The following is an 8,686-nucleotide window of genomic DNA, read 5'->3' as shown; positions in this document are numbered from 1 at the left end:
TCTTCTAAAGTCTATAAATGGTTAAAGTTGTATCTGCAACTATTATACATGGGTACAGGACCCCACTGGCTGGAAGTTCTATCAACAAGATCAGTGCATTTATGTTGAATCTATTACAGTGACTGCCTTCTGCTCTTTAACTGTAAATCTATTTCACTCCACTAGTCAATAATAAATACAAATTTTAATTTTCAGTTCAGTACAGTCAGGAACAAAGTTTCTTGGCTTATGAGTCATGTATAATCATTCATTCATGCTTCGAGATTGAAATCAAAACTTACAATATGTCAGCAAGCTTTTAATTTCCTTTAATGTGGTGTTCTTGCATCCATCAACAGTTAGGATATTAACCATTGCCTTTCTCTTGATACGCTTTAAAGTTGCAAAAATGCATATTTGAAGAATTGGAACTGGGAATCTTTCATTCCTCTGCAGGGGATCACAGGGGTCTCCCTCCACCGCCACCCATTGACCCTTACTACCCCAGTCACAGCAACTTTCAGCTACTCCCATCAGGAAAGAGATGCAGAGCCAACAGCACCAGGATAGAAACAGCTTCTTCCCATAGCCAGTGAGATTGTTGAACGACTGAAGGAACTGCTCAGATCCTCCAAGACTCTACTATTTATTTAGCAATATTTAATTTTACACATGTATATTTTTTCCTGTGTGTGAATTGCTTGTCTCTATGTCTGCTATGTCTGCTAGTGTGGTTGCATATTTTGCACCAAGGGCCAGAGGCTGCTGTTTAGTCCAGTTGTACTTATGCAACCGGATGATAAATAAACTTTAATTGAACTTGAATTTAATTTAAATTTAGAAATACAGCACGGTATCAGGCCATTTTCACTCAGAAGTCAGTGCTGCCCAATTTACACCCCATTAGCTTACATTTTGAATGGTGGAAACCGGAGACTCCAGGGAAAACCCACACAAACTCCTTACAGACAGCGTGGAATACGAAACCAGTCCCTATTGCTGAAGCTTTAACAGCATTGCGTTAACTGCTAATCGACCATGCTGCCCTTGAACTTGAATTTTTTTTGTCCTCTTGATGTGGAATACTGCTGGGCAATTCTTTAGTGACAGAATCCTGCACCCAGCAATGCTGTAACTCAGAACGGCAATACAGGGAGTCCCCGGGTTATAAAAGTCCGGTTTACGAACAACTCATACATACAAATGGGCTGTTCCCCAATCAACAAAACAGCCAAGAAGGTCACTGGGGTGTCCCTTTCCTCTACTGATGACATCTACTGGCGGTGCTCCTTAAATAGAGCTCAAAGAATTAGTGAGGACCTTTCCATCAAGCACACAGTATCTTTGACCCACTTCCACATGAAGGAACATCAAAATTGGAACTGCCAATCTGGGAAATAGCTTCTTCCCACAGGCTGAGATTAATCAATAGGATCCTGTAACCAAGTAAATCATCCCAAAATATTTATTTTAGATATTATACATATATAATATGATTACTATTTTCCGTATATTGTGTGTAGCTGTGTGTGCACTGTCGTCCAGAGAAACACTGTTTTGCCTGGTCATATATGTATAGTCAGATGATAATGAACTTGAATTGAAAACCAATCATAGTGCCTGATGCCTGACCTCAGTAAGGGTCTCTGAACCTTGAGCTTTGTGAGAGCAAAGACATTCTCTTCAGGTGAGTTTTGCATTTCAATGGTTTGATTAATCTTTTTTGATAACCTTTCCTTCAATGGAAAATGTACAAAATAAAGCTGAACTATTTATCCAGTTTCAGTATTTAGCTTTCACAATCCTCAGTTTTCATTTCTGATTCTGTTTGTTCCTCTAGTTCGATTCCCATGTCACTTCATGGAAGCACAAAAAGCTGCAAGGATATATCAGTCCATCCGCAGATGTTTGGGTCTGTTGGGCGCCATCGGTAGCCCCAATAATGATGCAGACAGAAGACTAAGGGGAATGATAGGCTTTATTGAGCTGGAGACTGCTGGCCCAGGTCCAGGCTAGGAAAATGAGCGGGAAGTTGAGGGAACTCGACCTTTATGGCCTGGAGCTAAGGCAGGGAGACACCCGGAGTAGGGGCAAGCCAGTGCATACAATCATATCACCATATTCATCCCTCCCTTTTTAAAAAAAAAATGAACAATAAATCCGGGGACGATAACAGCAGCAATTTAACAAAGCAACAATACAGCATAATTCAACAATCAATTAACAATGTGGTGGGAGAAATGGACGCCCCCACCGGCTAGAGGTTGAGGTGCACAGGCGCCCTCCTCTGTCTGCTGGACTGCCAGGGAACCACATGTCCGTACGGTGCTCCTCCAGAGAGGGGGTTGATGGGGGAGTGTCTGCTGCAGGAACTGTGGGGGTTGGCGTGCTGGCAGTGGACTCCTGGAGTGCTGGGGGGTTCTCTGCAGCTGCATGAGGGGTAGAGGCCTGGACGTCCGGCTGCAGGACAGGCAGCTTGGACTCCATGGCCAGGCTTGGATGTGGCATCGTTGGGTCCGTGGCGTGGTCAGCAGGCGGCAAGGCAGTCTTGGGGTCTCTGGTCCTTACCGGATCTCGTATGGCCACAGTGTCTTCGTGGCCGTCTGGGTACCTCCCAAATGCGTATTGAGGGTTTGCATATATGAGGTGCACAACTTCAACCAGTGGATCCGTCTAATGGCCTCTGATGTGCCTCCGAAGGAGAACTGGCCCTCGGGTTGTCAGCCAGGGAGGGATGGAAGAACCATTCGACGACCTCCTAGGGAAAGCAAAGAGGTGTTCATGTGGGGTGGTGTTAATAGTAATGACCAGATGGTATGGAGAGCTTCAGGCAACACGTCCTGCCAGCAGGACACTGGCAAATATTTGGACCTAAGGGCCAGGAACACCGCCTTCCAGAAGGTGCCATTCTCCCTTTCCACCTGGCCATTACCTCTGGGGTTATAACTGGTGGTCCTGCTGGTGGCTATGCCTCTGGTCAAAAATACTGACACAGCTCCTCACTCATGAACGAGGTCTCCCAAACATTATGAATATAGTTGGGGTATCCGAACAGTGAAGATACTGCTCAGGGCCTTGATGACCATAGCTGAGGTCATATCCAGGCAGGGGATTGCAAAAGGGAACCTGGAGAATTTGTCCACCACCGTCAGAAAGCAGGCGTTGTTATTTGTGGTCGGGAGGGGGCCATTGAAATCGACACTGAGTCATTCGAAAGGGCAAGTGGCCTTGATGAGGTGTGCCTTTTCTGGCTGGTAGAACTGGGGCTAATACTTGGCGCAGATTTGGCAGTGTTTGGTCGTGGACCGGACATCCTCGACGGAGTATGGGAGTTCCTTGCCCTAATAAAGTGATACAACCTCGTAACTCTGGGGTGGCATAGACTATTGTGCCGAACCTGGAGATGGTCGAGACGCACACTGGAGCATGTCCCTCGGGATAGGGCTTCCGGGGGATTGTTGAGTTGTAGGTGGATAACTCAATCCTCCACCTCAGAATCTTGTCATTCTTGATTTTACCCCGTTGTTTGGCACTGAACAAGAAGGCCACTGCCCTCTGGTCAGTCAACAGGGTAAATCTCTTTCCAGCTAGGTAGTGTCACCAGTGGCGCACCGCCTCAATGATCGCTTGTGCCTCCTTCTCGACGGAGGTGTGCCAGAGTTCGGGACTGTGAAGGGTGCGGGAAAAAAAATGCTACCAGCCTGCCTGCCTGGTTTAATATGGTGGCCAGTGTGAAGTCGTAGGCAGACTCATCCAAGGCATGCATCATGGCCTTAGCGATGTCTCCTCGAATTTGGTTGAAGAGAGCCTGGGCCTCCGCCGATAATGGAAAAGTGATTGATCGAATTAAGGGATGGGCCTTATCGGCGTAGTTAGGCACCCACTGTGCATTGTACGAGAACAGCCCCAGGCATCATTTTAGTGCCTTCAGGGTGTTTGGGACAGGGAGCTCCAAAAGTGGTCGCATGCGGTCAGGGTCAGGGGAAATGACACATGTGCCACGACACATCTAAGAAGGGCCAGGCGCTCTGTGTTGAACACACATTTATCCTTATTGCACGTCAAGTTGAGTAACTTGGCCGCATGCAAGAACTTTGCGAGATTTGCGTCGTGATCCTGCTGGTCATGGCCATAGATGGTGACATTGTCGAGGTATGGGAATGTTACCATCAGCCCGTGCTCCTCCACCATTACCCTCTGGAAAGCAGAAACACCATTAGTGACACCAAAGGATACCCACAGGAAATGGAAGAGATTCCAGTCGGCTTCAAATCCAGTATAGATTCAATCGCTCGGACGGAGGTAAGCTGACTTGAGAACAAAACACGAAAAAATTCTGTATTTGGCGATCTTATTGACCAAGTTGGTTATATGGGGGAGTGGGTATGCATCCAGCTGGGTGAAACGGTTGATGGTTTGACTGTAATCAATTACCATCCGGGGCTTGCCCTCCTCTCTGACCACAAGGACCTGTGCTCTCCAGGGACTGGTGCTAGGGGCTATAATCCCCTCCGCCAGAAGTCACTGAACCTCAGCCTGGATAAATTGCATATCCTCTGAACTATAGCACCGACCTTTGGTGGCAATGGGTTTACAATCCGGGGTGAGGTTTGTGAACAGTGATGGAGGGGCACCCTTAAGATGATAAGACCACAGGTCGATTCCGAGGACTGAGTGCCAGGACCGCTGGATGGTGCCGGAGATTGGGTGCTAGGGCCACAGGATGGTACCGGGGGCTGGTTATCTGGTTGGGGATGGACATCCGAATGCAGTGGATTACGGACAGTCAACGATGGTTGGGGATCTCCAAATGCTATCGTCACACTCCTAAACAGACTCTGAAAGTCAAGGTCTAGGAGAATCAGCGCACAGAGGCAGGGCATAATTAATAACACAAAGTCGTTATAACATTCCCCCCCCCCCCCCACTGTCATCGACACTACACAATAACCCCGGATACTCACTGTTGGTCCCTTGCTACCTGTGAAACCATCCCGATCATGGGTTAGACCGGAAGGGAGAGTCTCTGGACCACGTCGGAGTTTTAAAAACTTTCCGTTTTGCCGCTATCGAAAAGACAGTTCATTTTATGCCCATTCACCTCGATCTGCATCATTGAGTTTGAGATCAGGTGAGGACTGGCGTTTCTTCATTGTTGTCATCAGTGGGGAGGCCCACCCAAGATGGCGACCTCCATGTTGACCACGCAGCATCGGATGAAGAAGAAGGCAGAAGTGGAGTCATGGTGGTCGGAAGTGATGTCACTGGAGCGGTAGGCCAAGGTGCCGAGGTTGGGAGCAGTGGCTCCCGGTAAGATGGCACTCCTCTCACCGCACACCCGGTCAGTGCCAGAAGCTCTCCAAGAATGCACTCCATGCTGCTCACAGGCTGCGATCAGGATTGTAGACCTTTTAATAGGGCCCTTCTTTCCACAGAACGAGCATGTTGGTCCTTTTGCAGGGCAGAGATGCCTCGTGTGCTTGGCCTGCCCACAGAAGTTGCATCTCGACGATGTGATCGGCGTGAATATGGCTGCAGTCGGGTCACTGATGCCCGATGCCCTCATGGTGGAACGTACACAGTTTGCCTGCTTCTGCCCGCGATCGACACTGTGTGGTACTGGGCCGAGACCAGAGTAATGATCAAGTCAATAGCCTTTTTGAGAGGGAGTGGGTCCTCCTCGAAGAGTCTTTGCTGGATGTAGTCCAACCTCAACCCCAATACGCAGGCATCTCTGATCAGTTCTTCCATGCACTGGGTCAGCGATATTGTGCCCGGGCTCATGGGATCCCCCAAACAGTCTTTTCCCAGTGTGACCAAGGACCGGACAAACTCTTCAGTGGACTCACCAGGCTGCTGTTTCCGTGACTTTAGCAGGTAACAGGAGTAAACCATGTTCACTTTTGACTTATATCGCACCCACAGCTCAGCCATCACCTTGGTGTAGGTCACGCTACCCTGGATGGTCAGGTAGGCCTTCTGGTCGACCACATCCGCAGCGGCATCGAGGAAGTTGTTAAAGCAGTTCACCCACCGCTCGAAGGGTACCGATGCACCCGGGACTTAGGGGTCTACCTCCAGCTGTTCAGGACATAGCAATTTCTCCATAACTGGAGAATTCTAAAATCTAACTCAATAAATTGTTGGGTGCTATCGGTAGCCCCAATAATGATGCAGACAAAAGACTGAGGGGAACGATAGGCTTTATTGAGCTAGAAACTGCTGGCCCAGATCCAGGCTAGGAAAATGAGCGGGAAGGTGCGGGGACTTCACCTTTATGGCCCGGGGTCACATGGGCAGGATTAAGGGAGGAGCTAAGGCAGAGAGACACCCGGAGGGCAAACCAGCCAGTGCAAACAATCATATCACCACAGGGTCAATAACCTCTCATCAGCACTGTTGTTTGCTTCATTTTACTTTGCATTTTATTTTTCCAGCTATCAGCAAGAAAATTGGATGGCACGGTTGGCCTAGCAGTTAGCACAACGCCTTTACAGCACCAGCGATCAGGACTGGATCTGGGTTAGAATCCCATGCTGTCTGTAAGGAATTCATATGTTCTCCCCATGTCTGCATGGGTTTTCCCCGGAGGCTCTGGTTTCCTCTTTCAAAATGTATTTGGATGAAGCCCAGAAAAGATTTATTATGATAGCCTTAGCTGTAGCAAAAAAATGTATAATGTCAACCTTGAAATCAGAAGAGAGCCTGAGAGTACAGCAATGGTACATAGAAATGAATAAATGTATTCCATTGGAAAAAATAACATATAATTTAAGAAATAACGTCACAGTATTCAAACAAATTTGGGAACCATACATGGAACACAACAGAGAGGGCCTACCACGGACCTCCACCCCCTAAAAAGATAGAATGAGAAGAAGACGAAATGAACTGACCCAGTGTGTAAAGTAGATGACACAATTTTCTTGTTTATTTTTATTGTGTGATGACATTGTTTAATGGGTTTATTATAATGTATATGTTGAACGTTTAGTGGGTGGGGAGGGGGGTAAGAAGGAGGGAGGGAAGGGAGGGGGGATAAAGGGGAGAAAATTACACTGTGTATATTCAAGAGGGAAATGTTTGTGTGTATTTTGGTTAATATGGTTCATAGTGTGAAAATCTTTTAAAAATTTTTAAAAATGTACCAGGGTGTAGGTTAATGGAGTGTAAATTTGGCGGCATGGACTCGTAGGGCTGAATTAGCCTGTCACAATGATGTATGTCTATATTTTAAAAAAAGGATATCAAATTGGTTGTAATTCCAATGATTCTGTTTTGAAAATGTTTTGGTTCACTCTATTGAAGTATGGAAACAATGCACAGTGCATGATTACTGCAGTTGAATTGCTGTTGCTATGCGACTAGACATTAATGCACTTCAAAATGGGGCTATAATCGTTGTAGTTTGGAAGAACGAAGGAGGATCTTATAGAAATGTACAAAATTATGAAAGAAATAGATAAGACAGATGCAAGGAAGTTGTTTCTACTGGTAGGAGAGATTAGTGTCGCAGCACGGTTAGTGTAGCAGTTAACGCAATGTTATTGTAGCACTAGTGATGGGGTTTTGAATCCAGAGTTGTCTGTAAAATGTTTATACGCTCTCCCCATGTTTGCACAGGTTTTTCCAGGTGCTCCGTTTCCTCTCATCCTTCAAAAACATATAGGGTTATGTAAGGATGAAGTGCTAGTGATAATCCTGACCACTAGAGGGCATTAGAAACAAGTTGTTGCAGCTCGAGTTGATTCAAAATGGATGCCTCCACAAGGTCATGAGTGTTTTGAGTATTATAGCTAATAAAGTATAGTTGTTGCAAAAGAATCCAAGTTTCTTTACTACAACAAAAGAAACATCACAGGGTTATGGGTTAATTTGGGTGTAATTGGGTGGCATTGGTTTAAATGGCTGGAATCACCTACCATTCTGTAAACAAAATTTAATTAGAGGACACAGTCTTGATATTCAGGGAAATGGATTTATTTTGCACAGAGACAAGGAGGAATTCCTCCTCCCAGAGAGTCATGAATCTGTGGAATTCCCAGCCCAAGGAAGCAGAAGTGGCTGCCTCATTGAACCTATTTAAGGCACAGATAGATTGATTTTTGCAATGCAGGGAAATTAAGAATTATGGGGAAAAGGTGAGTAAATGGAGCTGAGTCCATGGCCAGAAGGGCTTTGATGTCCACAGGTAATTTGTTTGCATTTGATATTGTGTCAAGCTTACAAATGCTGCCATGAATACTATATATGCCATTGAAATGCAAAAAAAAAATTCCCAGCTACAAAGTCTGTTGGCTCAGTGTTTCACTAGATGACTGAATTTGCTCGACATGCTGCAGATATTACGAAATTAAGTGTATAAGTAGTGGCCCATTATGATGAAGTCTGGCTGCAATGCAGGGAATTATTGCTAATTACATTGGAATGTAAATTGCCATTGCTGACATATCCATCAAGGCAAGTGCCCAGAAGGGTCTTTAATAAATATATTTGATTGAAATCGGAATGAATCCTAAATGGAAACAAATGCCTGCTTATTGATTGTGGTCTCCATAATCTCCATAATACTATGGACTGCTCTAAACTGGCAGCCCTTAGTTATGCAAGTGATTTTAGCCCCTGCAACTTGCATGCACATTCTCTTCATTGCATGTGCATCAGCCTGCACGATTGCATGCGGGGTCTTCAGGAGATCCCGACAACA

The sequence above is a fragment of the Narcine bancroftii genome, chromosome 2 (assembly GCF_036971445.1).
Source record: "Narcine bancroftii isolate sNarBan1 chromosome 2, sNarBan1.hap1, whole genome shotgun sequence".
Classification (NCBI taxonomy): Eukaryota; Metazoa; Chordata; class Chondrichthyes; order Torpediniformes; family Narcinidae; genus Narcine; species Narcine bancroftii.
This window is presented reverse-complemented; position numbering follows the sequence as displayed.